Source organism: Peromyscus californicus, unplaced genomic scaffold (genome assembly GCF_007827085.1).
Source record: "Peromyscus californicus insignis strain IS unplaced genomic scaffold, ASM782708v3 Scaffold_5__1_contigs__length_169319896, whole genome shotgun sequence".
NCBI lineage: Eukaryota > Metazoa > Chordata > Mammalia > Rodentia > Cricetidae > Peromyscus > Peromyscus californicus.
In genome coordinates, this window is record NW_026294573.1 from 15,148,910 (window position 1) to 15,161,808 (window position 12,899).

A 12,899-nucleotide genomic window follows, 5' to 3' on the forward strand; every position below is an offset into this window, starting at 1 on the left:
GTTCATAAAGAGACCACCACTCCAACTGAAGTGTCTCCACAAAGCAGAACTTTTCTCTTGATCAAGAGTGTGCATTTGGAGCAGGATAGTGGTAGCACACACCTTTAATCCCAGTACTGGGGAGACAGAGGCAGGTGGATCTCTGAGTTTGAACTAGCCTGATCTACAGAGTAAGTTTCAGGACAGCCAGGGCTACAAGACAGAGGGTGTGTTTGGAAAAGCAAGAATATTGGGCCAAGAAGAACACTAGGTTTTTTTGTAAGGAAGTAACTGTGTCTCTTCCCATTGGCTGGGCCTGACCTCAACAGTGTTAGAATTCCTGGCCACTACCCCAGCTACATGACCACATGTGCGCTGGCAAGATGCTTAATTATCCCAGGGCCTTACATCCTACGTAATTCTTGTGCTGTGTGATCATGTAATCTATGCACATGCATGGCAAAGTTTTAAATTCCAGGCTGGGCTTGGAGGTGCATGCCTTTAATCTCAGCACTCAGGAGGCAGAGGTGGTGGATCTCTGTGAGTTCGAGACCAGCCTGGTCTACAGAGCAAGTTCCAGGACAGCCAGAGCTACACAAAGAAGCCCTGTCTCCAAAAAACAAAAAACAAAAAACAAATAAACTAAACAACAAAAACAACAACACAAAATTGAAATTCCTTGTTATGAACATCAGTTTTATGGCGCTGGATAGTAAAGCCTCATATTTATCTATTATTATATTTTATTTATTTATTATTCATATTTATTATAACTGACTGTTATTACTCCTAGCCACTTCTGGAGTCACATGACTGCACGTGCGCTGTTAGCAGTCAGGCAAATGCTTAGTCACTCCAGGGCCTTAAATCCTACGTAATCCATGCACAGCGTCGTCATGTAATCTATGAACATGCATGGTGTGGTGTAGCTACACAAGCCCATATACGCATGTGTGAGGTGACCTATAAAAGCAGTCTCCACCCGTTCCCTGCTCTCTCTCCCTCTTGTCAGAGGCAGTGCACACCTGTCCCCACCCCCGGGCCCACAACTTTCTTTTCCGTAGACCTACCCATCTCCACCCTTTCCCTTCCCTAATAAAATCTCTTGTAGTGGGTTCCATTGTGCCTCGGGTTTTCTTGGGCCCAGTAAATAACGCTGACAAATAAAGAACACAACTCTGGAAGAGGAGAACATGCTCAAACTGCTAAGCCGTCTCTCTAGCCCCTATTCAACTCTCTCTCTCTCTCTCTCTCTCTCTCTCTCTCTCTCTCTCTCTCTCTCTCTCTCTCTCTCTCTCTCTCTCTTTCCGAGACAGGATCTCTGTGAGATCCCCCTGCCTCTGCCTCCTGAGTGCTGGGATTAAGTGAGCCACCACTGCCCTGGGCTTGTCTCCTTTTTATAAACAGTAGGTGATCTTGAACTTCTGATCTTCCTGCCTCCATTCCCAAAGTACTGAGATTTTGGGTTCCTGCCACCACACCCAGTTTATGGAGTGCTAGGAATCAAACCCAAGGCTTGTTGCATGCTGGGCGAGCACGTACTGATTGAGCTGCACTCCCTGCCCCTCTCCTCACTGCTGAGAAGGGCTGTGGAGGCATCATCAGACTACCAGTCCATTGACCTCTCTTTAAATGGCCGGGAGTGGCATATCAAGCCTGGGCCAGAATGTGATTCAAAGTCACAGCACACACCCCCGGTTTGTCTGGAACCCTTCCCGACCACCTCCTTGTTTTTCCACCCTGCTACTCCTTGTGCAGAAATTTCTTGGTTCTCAACTCTCTTTGTTTTGGCTGCAGACACTGTCTCTCTCCTCCACCCATCCCTTTGCTGGTCTGCGGGGCGTGACTCATTTTTCCGGATCTCCGCAGCCCCGGAGTTCCAAGGCACTGTTTTGGGTCTTTGTCCTTGAACCTCACCCCCACATAGACAGTATTCTGGGGAGTAGGCTATCTGTGGGGTCTGCTAGATGTAACTCACCTCTCAGTGGAACCATAGGGTGGTTGTGCTGGCCTGCAGCTTTGAGATGGTAGACTAAAGCCACTGTTGCTTCCTGAAAACAAAACAAAACAAAAAACAACAAAAAACCTCACCTCCAAAGGGTTAGGATTATAACTACCATCTTGCTGGCACATGCCCATAATCCCAGAATTTAGGGGGCAGAGGCAGAAGGAATAGGAGGTCAAGGTCACCCCAGGACACCTAGCAGCTGAGTCTGAGGTTAGTTGGGACTGTTTCCAAAAAAAAAAAAGAAAAAAAGGGAGGAAGGAAGGAACAAGGCAAAGGCAGACAACAGCACACACCTGTAATCCCAACATGTAGAGCTGAGATAGGAAAAGCACATGAGTTTCAGGCTAGCCTGTGCTAATGGGCTACATCTAGTGATCCTGTCTCAAACAACAACAGGATGGGGAGGTGGAGAAATAGAGAAGAAACAAGAGTGTTGTATAGGAAAATAGGAGAGAGTATCCTCCCCTGTCCAGTGGACACAGAGACCATAGGAAGAAACAGGGCAAAGACCCCAGGTTCTCCTTTTGGGGACATGAGATGTGATGAACTCAGGACCTCAGACATGCGGGTCAAGTACTCTGCCTCTGAGTTACATCCCCTAACTACCCCCAAGGTTCTTTGTACATTGGCAGTCATTTGGGAACTCTCTGAGAAACATCAGGCTAGACTTTAACCTAGATCTTGAAGACAGAGTTCAATGTATGCAATCTTCATTTTTATTTTATTCATATTTTACAGTCTCTATGTGTTTATCCTTAGAGCTTAGCATGGAACTTGCCCAAATCAAGTCGTTGGAAGACACCTGATCAAATCACTCTGTCTAGCTCACAAAACAGTCATCAGTATTTGAAGGCTTTTTTTGTTTTTTTTTTTTAACCATAAAGAACTGTCAAAGGTGCTTACTGCTGACTGGAGAGATGGCTCAGAGGTTAACAGCACTGGCTGCTGTTACACAGAACCCAGGTTTGATTCCCAGCACACACATGGCTGCTCACAACCACCTGTAGCGTCAGTTCCAGGGGATTTGATGCCCTCTTTCTGACCTTGTCGGTACTGCACACAGGTAGTGCATATACATACATACAGGTAAACACACATATAAAATAAAAATAAGTATAAAAACCATGTTTACTGCCTTGCTGAGTGGACCTTCCATTCTGTGAGAGAGGGGGGGGGGTCTTTGTAGATCTGGAGACTGAGGAAAAGAACTCTTGGAAACACCTCTGCCCTGCTGCTTAGCATTTCATAGCTTCAAACAGGTACATTGGCTTATATGTGTGGAGGGGGTGGTTGTTATTGCTGCTTTGCAGAGCTGGGGATGGAGCTCCCACCCTACCCCCACCCCCATGCATAGCTAGGTAATTGCTTTGCCACTGATCTATCCCCCCACCCCAAGGTACATGCTTAAATTCACAAAGCCCACCCTTTCATTAGCCCTGCTTTAGTCTTTCATTGTTTTAACGTGAATTTGGTTCCCATGGGGTTGGGACTTGATAATTACATTCAGCCTTTTGCAATTATTGGTGAGGAACCAGGTAACGGCACTGACATTTAATATTTAATTGTTTTTGATCAGCATTAATTAGTCACAGATGCATACCAGATTCCCATTTAATTAAATACTCTTGGGAACATATTGCAGGCTCGCGGATTGTAACCACATCAAAAAGTAAGCATTCAACTTTAAAAGTTGGGCCCTAGAGATGCAAGCAGCCATGGAGAGGAGATTCCAGATGTCTAGAATTCCCTTTGCCTCAAAAACAAACCTCCTGCCTCCAGGTCCCCAGACCTCAAATCTCAGTGTTTCTTCTGGGAATTTCCAGACTCCCCTCTTTTTTCCTTCCTTCCTCCCTCCTTTTTCCTTCTCTGTCTCACTTATCACCACCACCACCATCATTATTGTCTCTACCATCTCCGCTGAATCATTCCCCTGCCCGTGCAAACACAAGCGATTATTTCTCCCAAGCAAAACAAGCCCTCTATGGACCCCTCCTCTTCCCACGCTACTGCCGCTTCTCTTTGTCCCATTTTGTAGAAAATCTCAATGATGTCATGTGGGGCTGGGTATACTTAAGTCAGCAGGTAGAGTGCCTGTGAGCCTCAAGTTCAATTCCCAGAACTATGTAAAAGGGATGTGGTGGTGCAAGCATACAAGCTTAGCAGTTAGGAGACAGATTCGGGAGGATTGTAGCTAGAGTTTTCCTGCCTGGCCCATAGTCAGGACAAATCTCTCTCACCCGCCAGTCCCACAGCCGCTCAGACCAAGTAAACACAGAGACTTATATCGCTTACAAACTGTATGGCCATGGCAGGCTTCTTGCTAACTGTTCTTATAGCTTAAATTAATCCATTTCTATAAATCTATACCTTGCCACATGGCTCGTGGCTTACCGGCATCTTCACATGCTGTTTGTCATCGCGGCGGCTGGCAGAGCCTTCCACTTCCCAGAATTCTTCTCTCTCCTTGTCCCGCCTATACTTCCTCCTGCCTGACTACTGGCCAATCAGTGTTTTATTTACTAACCAATCAGAGCAACACATTTGCCATACAGAACATCCCACAGCAGAGGATCAGAAGTTCAAGGTCATCCTCAGCTACAACAGCAAGTTTGAGACCAGCCTGATCTACATGAGACTCTGTCTCCAAAATAAATAATAAATTAAACAGAGTCTGCACTTGCTATCTCAGATCAGGTTCCCTTCAACCCAGTCGGACTTGAGCTCACTCCCTTTGGCATTTGATCCTGGACAGTTTCGTTCCGGTCACTCCATGCGTAGCATCCTTACCATCATTACCAGCAGTACTTGCTTGATGCCGATTCTGGTGATAGAGTCACTATGCGTTTCCTGACCTGGATGTGTCTGATTTATTTTGCTTCCTCTTGAAGAGATCGGATCATGCTATGCACTCCCCACTGTCCTTAAACTCCTGAATCTCCTGCCTTAGTCTCCTCAGAGTGCTAAGATCAAACCATGTCCTCCTTCAATAGATGTGAAGTCTGCATTATGTGATCCACAAACACTATTCATTTTATATGAAGGACTGGAACTTTCCTACATTTTGGTGACTTCAAGGGTACTTTACCATTTGAGCCTTTTCCCCAGCCCTACTTTTATCTTTCTCTCTCCCTCCCTCCCTCCTTCCTTCCTGTCCTAATTTTTTACTGTGTGTGTGCCACCTGCGTGCAGAGGTCAAAGGGCAACCTTGGGTGTCAGTGTCCCCCCCCCCACTCTCATTTAAAATGGAGTCCTATTGTTTACTTCCGAGATTCTCCTGTCCCCATCTCCCATCTCCCATGCCATCAAAGTACTGGGCTTACAGAAGTGTGACAGCACATCAGGTTTTGCATGGCTTCTGGAGTTCTGAACTTACTTCATGCAAGCATTTGTGCAAGCATTTACACAATGAGCCCGCTCCCAGGCCCTGGACCTTCTCTTTAGTAGGAGGCTGAGGTGCTGTGGCTCCGCCCTGAGTCTCTGGAGGTGCTCTTCTGTGAATGAGAGCCCAGCTATGCTTTCCTGCGCATGTGTGGCTGGCTCCAGGACCACCTTCTGTTTGCATTCCCTGGTTGCCTGCCTCATTTCCTTTCCTCCTCCCTCTTTTCTAATAGAGCGTGGGTGTGGAAGCTTTGCCTCAGGCTGTGATTTCTATGGAGCCCAGGCTAAGTCAACATTGCAGTGGATTTGCAGAGCAAGCAGGGTGAGGTCACTGCTAGAGATAAAAATGGGGGCTTAAAAAGCATAGACAGTTACCTCTTGGTATCTATGGGAATTAGTAGTCCCAGGACACCCCCCCCCCAACACTGGGTACCAAGACTCATATAAGTTTAAGTTCCCTAATATAAAATAATGCAGATAAGCATGTAACCTGTTCACATCCTCCTGCTCTGGATCTGCTTATATTTAATGTAATGGAAAAACTATGTGACATTTTTAATGCATTTATTTATTTTTTTATTGTGTGTGTGCATGCATAGATGCCACAACACTCATGTGGAGAACAAAGAACAATTTTTTTTTTAAATTACACTCATGATATTCATTAATTATACTCATGATATTAGTTACATTTGTGGTATTTATTGATTACAGTATTTATTCAATAATTATATTTATGATGTTCATTAATTACATTAATTGTATTGATTTATTACATTCATGATATTACGTCCTGATACTACTGTCCATTTGTGGGGTTTTTCCATCACACAAAACAGAGATTCTGTACTTAGGAAATCATTGCTCTATATTCCTTTCTTCTCCATCTTCAGATAACGTCTAATCTTTCTGTCTCTATGAATTTGCATATTCTATATATTTCATGTTATACAGTTCTATAGTATTTGTCTTTTTTTTAAATGTAAAAACATTTTATGTACAACTTCAGGAGTCATAATATACAGATAGCCTGAACATAAAAACAGGTTATAATTCAAAAGTCCAGGGTTATTTTAAACAGTAAAATATTTTCTCTGTAGAAAATAGTAAAAATGATAACATTTCCCAATAAGCCCTTTTAAGCCAAATGATAGCTGAATTATACATATAAATATTGATTAGATTCTGGGATATAGAAGAAACCTATCTTCATCTGTTCAGAGAGCTAAGTTTTACTTAAGTTGTGTAAGTGAGATTCCTATTCATCTTCCCCTTCACTGTTTGAGAAACCGCCATACTGATTTCCACAGTGGTTGTACAAGTTTGCACTCCCATCAACAGTGGAGGAGTGTCCCCTTTGCTCTGCATCCTCTCCAACATAGACTGTCGTTAGTGTTTTTGATCATAGCTATTCTGACAGGTGTAAGGTGGTATCTCAGAGTCGTTTTGATTTGCATTTCTCTGATGATTAAGGATGTTGAGCATTTCCTTAAATGTCTTTCAGCCATTTGAGATTCTTCTTTTGAGCAGAGAACAACTTTTGAGAATCAGGATTTGCTCTCTACCATTAGGGTCCTGAGAATTGAACTCTGGTCATCAGGCTTTGTGACAATCACCTTTATCCACTTAGCCATCTTGTTGGCCCCATACAATGAGAACATTTATACTGTGTTATTTAGGGAATGACAAGGAATACATGCTCAGTCTAAGCACATGTTGAGAATGGAATGCTGGGGATCAAGCCTAGGGCCTTGCACATGCTAGGTGTGCTCTACATCTTTTTAAACATGTATTTTAACCCACGATTAGTCTAAGACTCCTCTGTGCACCTCCCTCAGCTTGACTTGTGCACTCTACTCCAGCCGCCTTGTGCCTCTAAAGAGCCCAGAAAGCTAGAACCCCAGATCTTTGCATCTGCACCTCTGGGTGCCCTTTAGAATCTCTCCTGTTATCTGTGTGGCTGGCTCCCTCTGTCCCTCTGAAACTTAACGTGTATACCCCACTGCCTGTCAGCCAGAGGAGGCTCCATGGAGGAAAAAGGGCCTGAGGGTGGGAAACTTAGTGTAGCTAAAATTCCTTTCCAGGGTGTGATGGCCATCCTCGGTTGTCAACTTGACTGCATTCGGAATTAATTAAAACCCAAGTGACTGGTAAACCTGTAAGGGACTTTTCTTATTTAGATCATTTCAGGTGGGAAGACCCACTTCATACGCGCGCGCACGTGCGCGCGCACACACACACACACACACACACACACACACACACACACACACACACAAAATATGTATTTTAAATTATGTATATTTTATAGATGAGTACTCTGCATATATACTTACAAGCCAGAAGAGGACATCAGATCCTATTATAGCTGGTTGTGAGCCACCATGTGGTTACTGGGAATTGAACCTGGGACCTCTGGAAGAAGAACCAGTGCTGTTAACCAGTGCTCTCCAGCCCCCAATCCAGATCGTTTGAGGTGAGAAGATCCACTTTTAATCTGGGTCTCCCCCCTTTGTTTTTTTTTTGTTGTTGTTTGTTTGTTTGTTTGTTTGAGACAATGTTTCTCTGTGTAACAGCCCTGGCTGTCCTGGAACTCACTCTGTAGAGTAGGCTGGCCTCTGCCTCCTGGGTGCTGAGATTCAAGGTGTACACCACCACTGCCCCGCTGGGGCACCCCTTCTGTTGGTGATCTATCTAAAGAATATGGAAGAAGGATGCTCTGTCTCTATACCTGCTTGTCCTCACTCTTGGTAACAAGTTCATTCCTTTGATGGCAATTAGAACCTACTTCTTCAGGATTCCAGTGTATACTGAAGACCGGCCGAGACATCCAGCCTCATGGACTGAACAGTTACTAGATTCTTGGACATTCTGTTTGTAGACAGCCATTGTTGGACTAGCTGGGCCACAGCCTAGAAGCTGTTCTAATAAATCCTTGTAGCTGAAGTTATCCTGTTCCTGCCCGGCTCCAGTGGCCCTCAGACCCAAGTAAACACACAGAGACTTATGTTATTTACAAACTGTATGGCCTAATGGCTCAGGCTTCTTGCTAGCTCTTCTTATATCTTAAATTAATCCATTTCTATTAATCTATAAGTTGCCACGTGGCTCGTGGCTTACCGGTATCTTAACATGCTGCTTCTCATCATGGTGGCTGGCAGTATCTTTCTCGCTCAGTCTTCCACCTCCCAGAATTCTTCTCCTCCTTGTCCCACCTACCTTATCCTTCCTGCCTGGCTACTGGCCAATCAGCGTTCATTTATCAATCAATCATAGCAACACACACTCACAGCATACAGGACATCGCACAGCAAATCCTCTTTCTCTCTATAGACTCATTCTATCAGTTCTGTTCCTCTAGAGAACCCTGACTAATACACAGATGGAGACAAATGCAGTTTCTACCCCTTTCCCTAAGGGTCCCAACCTCAAAACAGGGCATAATTTGGTCAAAGTCCACTCTAGGGAACCAAAGAGTTCCCTGGGTTTTGGACTCTGGTATGGCTGAGGGTCAGAAATGGAATGTTAAAGGCAGCCCCATGGGGAGAAGCAAAGGAAGGTTAGAGCCCTTGGCTTAGGCCAGGCTTGCTCAGCCTCAGGAATTCTTGATAACCAAGGTCAAGGTCAAAGTGACTATGGGCATCACTGCCCTCTGCTGGAGAGATTGGCATCCTGCCCAAGATCTGTGTTTGGCTCAGGACCAAGGTGTTTTTAACTCTCTTTAAACATTAGGTTCCTTTGAGAATGTGAAGAAAGCTTGAGACTTGAAGAAAACTTGGCTGTGCAAAGCCACACATAAAGGTTTGTATAAGGGCTGGGCTTGTAGCTCAGTGCTAGAGTGCTTACCTAGGTTCTTTTTTTTTTTTTGGTTTTTCGAGACAGGGTTTCTCTGTGTAGTTTTGGTGCCTCTCCTGGATCTCACTCTGTAGACCAGGCTGGCCTCGAACTCACAGAGATATGCCTGGTTCTGCCTCCCGAGTGCTGGGATTAAAGGTGTGTGCCACCACCGCCTGGCGCTTACCTAGGTTCTTGAGGCTTTAGGTTCTGTCCCAAGAGTGCAAAGAATGGGAAGGGATTTGCCTAGAGTTTCAGTGATTGACAGACAAACCCTCTGGAGCCCATCCATTAATGTCCCAAGTGAAGATGTGACTTAAGAAGCTGATGGGTCTGTGGTCTAATCCCACATTCGGAAGGTGGCGGAAAATCAGGAGTTCAAGGTCATCCTCTGCCACATAGTCTGGGCTATGTGAGACTCTGCCTACAAAAAACCAAAACTAACCAAGCAAACCAGTTTAGTGCCAGTTCAAGTCTTCTCTGGTTTTGAACAGGAAAAATTAAGAAGCAGCCAGGCATGCTGGGAGGTGGTGGTGCATGACTTTAACCCTAGCACTTGGGAGGCAGGTGGATCTCTGAATTCAAGACCAGTCTGTTACACAAGACAAACCTTGTTTTGGAAAAAAACAAAAACAAAAAAAACATAACAAACAAAAATGCATTGGGTCAGGATTTTGCTGGGTGTGGTGGCGCACGCCTTTTATCCCAGCACCCGGGAGGCAGGGGCAGGCAGATCTCTATAAATTCAAGGACAGCCTGGTCTACATAGTGAGTTACAGGCTGCTGGGGCTAGAAAGAGGGAAAAGGAAATGATTCCTGTTAATATTAATTAATTAATTAAAGAACTATTAACTAAGTGCTTACCACGTACAACCACTATGCAAAGCATCAGGAATGTAATAACTTAGCAGAGCCCCCAGGGATGGTAGTCCACACCTGTAATCACAGCACTTGGAAGGTAGAGGCAGGAGCATCATGAGTCCAAGGCCATCCTCTTCTACTTAGCAAGTTCAAGGCCAAACTGGGCTATATGAGACCCTGACTCAAAAAAGAAAAAGAAAAGAAAAGAAAAAAGAAAACAAGAAGAAAAAGAACAAAATTAATGGACATGCCTTCGACTGCCCACCTCCCATCTTGCTACCTTGCTGCAGGAGTGCTGGGAATACAGATGTGGCCATGGGACATTCAGCTTTTTACTGGGGATCATCAGGCTCACAAGGCAAGTGCATTTAGCCACCGAGCCATCTCCCTGGCCCTTAATCTATGTGCAGGTTTTTCAGCACTTTGTGTGTTTGTTGTATTCCCACAAACACACACATGAAAGGGGTTAAATAAACAGTGAGGAGTAGCTCCACGACTCTGGGTACATTCCGGAGGGAGCACAATGATGCAACACCCCTCTTGGAGAAGGAAGATGTGAAACAGAAGGTGTGAAGTCCCCTTTAACAAGGAATTCACTTTTGATTGACGGGAAAGCGTGAAAGGAGTCAATGGTGTCTTTATTTATGCAGGTGCGATGCAATAAAGCAGTCGAATCGCCCTTGTTAATGACTCTGACCTTACAACCCAGTAAGTCAGACAAAAGGACTGTTTCTAACTGATGAACCAGTAAGATTAAAATCAACCCTACTTATGTAACAGCTCTGACTTCTCAATTTTTCTTCAGTTCAGATACTGGTTGTCTTGATTCAAAACGGCTTTGCCACAGAAGTTTGTTTTACCTGCTCGAAATGCAAACTACGTTCTTTGTGAAACCAGTGCCTGGTGACTAGGGACCTGCTCCAGGTGCTGTGGGCTTTCTCAGGGATCCAGTTAGGAGCAATTAGGAGCCGATCACTCTGAGGTAACTCATGCTCACTAAAAGTTTGGAGCACAGATCTGTAAAACCAGAATTTGGAAGGTGGGGACAGGAGGATCAGGAATTCCTGGCTAGCTTTGGCTACATTGTGAATTCTAGCTTAGCCAGGGCCACAGGAGGCTCATCTAAAAAACAGGTGTGTGTGTGGGAGAGGGATGGAGAAGTTGCTCAGCAAGAGTGCTTGCCACTCTTACGGAGTACCCAGGTGTGATTCCTGGCACCCACATGCCAGCTCACAAACACCTGTGTGTGACTCCAGTTCCAGGGAATCAGACACCTTCTCCTGGCATCTTCTCTGCACCTATATTCACAGGGGTATGCGCGCACACACACACACACACACACACACACACACACGAATGAAAATCTAGTTTCTGGTGTGTTGGCAAACATCTTTAATTCCAGCACTCAGGAGGCAGCTGGGAAGACTACATAGTAAAACTCTATCACACACACACACACACACACACACACACACACACACTTAAAAAATTTGTTTTTGGTTATGTGTGGTGGTTTGAAAGAAAATGACCCCTATGGGGAGTGGCACTATCAGGAGGTATGGCTTTGCTAGAGTAGGTGTGGCCTTGTTGGAGGAAGTGTGTCACTGTGGGGGTGGGCTTGAGGTCTCTTATGTTCAAGCTATATGCTCAGTGTGACACACAGTTGCTTCTGCTACCTGTTGATCAAGATGTAGAACTCACAACTCCTTCTCCAGCACCATATCTGTCTGAAGGCCGCCATGACACCTGCCGTGACAATAATGGATTAAACCTCTGAAACTGTAAGCTAGCCCCAATTAAATGCTTCCTTTCATAAGAGTTGCTTTGCTTGTGGTCTCTTCACAGCAATAGAACACTCCCAAAGATATACATACAACAAACACAATAATTAGATAAATATGCAGCCCTCTTGTGTATACATGAGTGTTTATGTTTATTTCTTGACCCCGTTCTGAGCCAGGGCCTTCAATAGCAACCAGTAGCGACAATCAAGGCTACATCTTGCTCCTAATACCATTTTCTGGACCTGTGTGCCTCCACTACCCCATTTTTAGTGGGTGCTGGAGTTCAAACCTGGGGAGGATCACATTCCCTTCACTGAAATACACCCACAGCTAAATACCATTTTTCAAACTGTCTGTAAAGCAATGGTTCTGGACTGGTGGGTCGCAACCCCAAGGGGTCACATAGGAGATGTTTACATTACAGTTCATAATAGTAACAAAATTACATTTATGAAGTAGCAAAGAAATAATCTTATGGTTGGGGGTCACCACAACATGAGGAACTGTATTAAAGGATCACAGTTTTAGGAAGGCTGAGAACCACTGCTTTAAAGGCTCCTAAGTAAAGCACTATTAACTGCACGTGGTGGTTTATACCTTCAATCCCACAGCGGAGGCATCCTGGACCAGCCAGGACTACACAGTGAGATCCTGTCTCAAAAATAAATAAGTACCTTAGGTCCTTGGAAAAATGATTGAGACCCCAAGCTTGGACAGGGAAGACACAAGATAAGCCTAAGAGTATCTTGTGTCACAAACTAAGGAACTTTTCAAAGGATGACAGTGACATATATTGTCTTCGTTAGGGTTTCTATTGCTGTGAAGACACACCATGACCATGGCAACTCTTATAAAGGAGAGCATTTATTTGGGGCTTGCTTACAGTTTCAGAGGTTTAGTCCATTATCATCATGGTGGGGAGCATGGCAGTACACAGGCAGATGTGGTGCTAGAGAAAGAGCCAAGAGTTCTACATCTGGATCCACAGGCATCAGGAAGGAGAGAAAGAGAGAGAGACACTTGGCCTGGCTTGGGTTTCTGAAACGCAAAGCCAT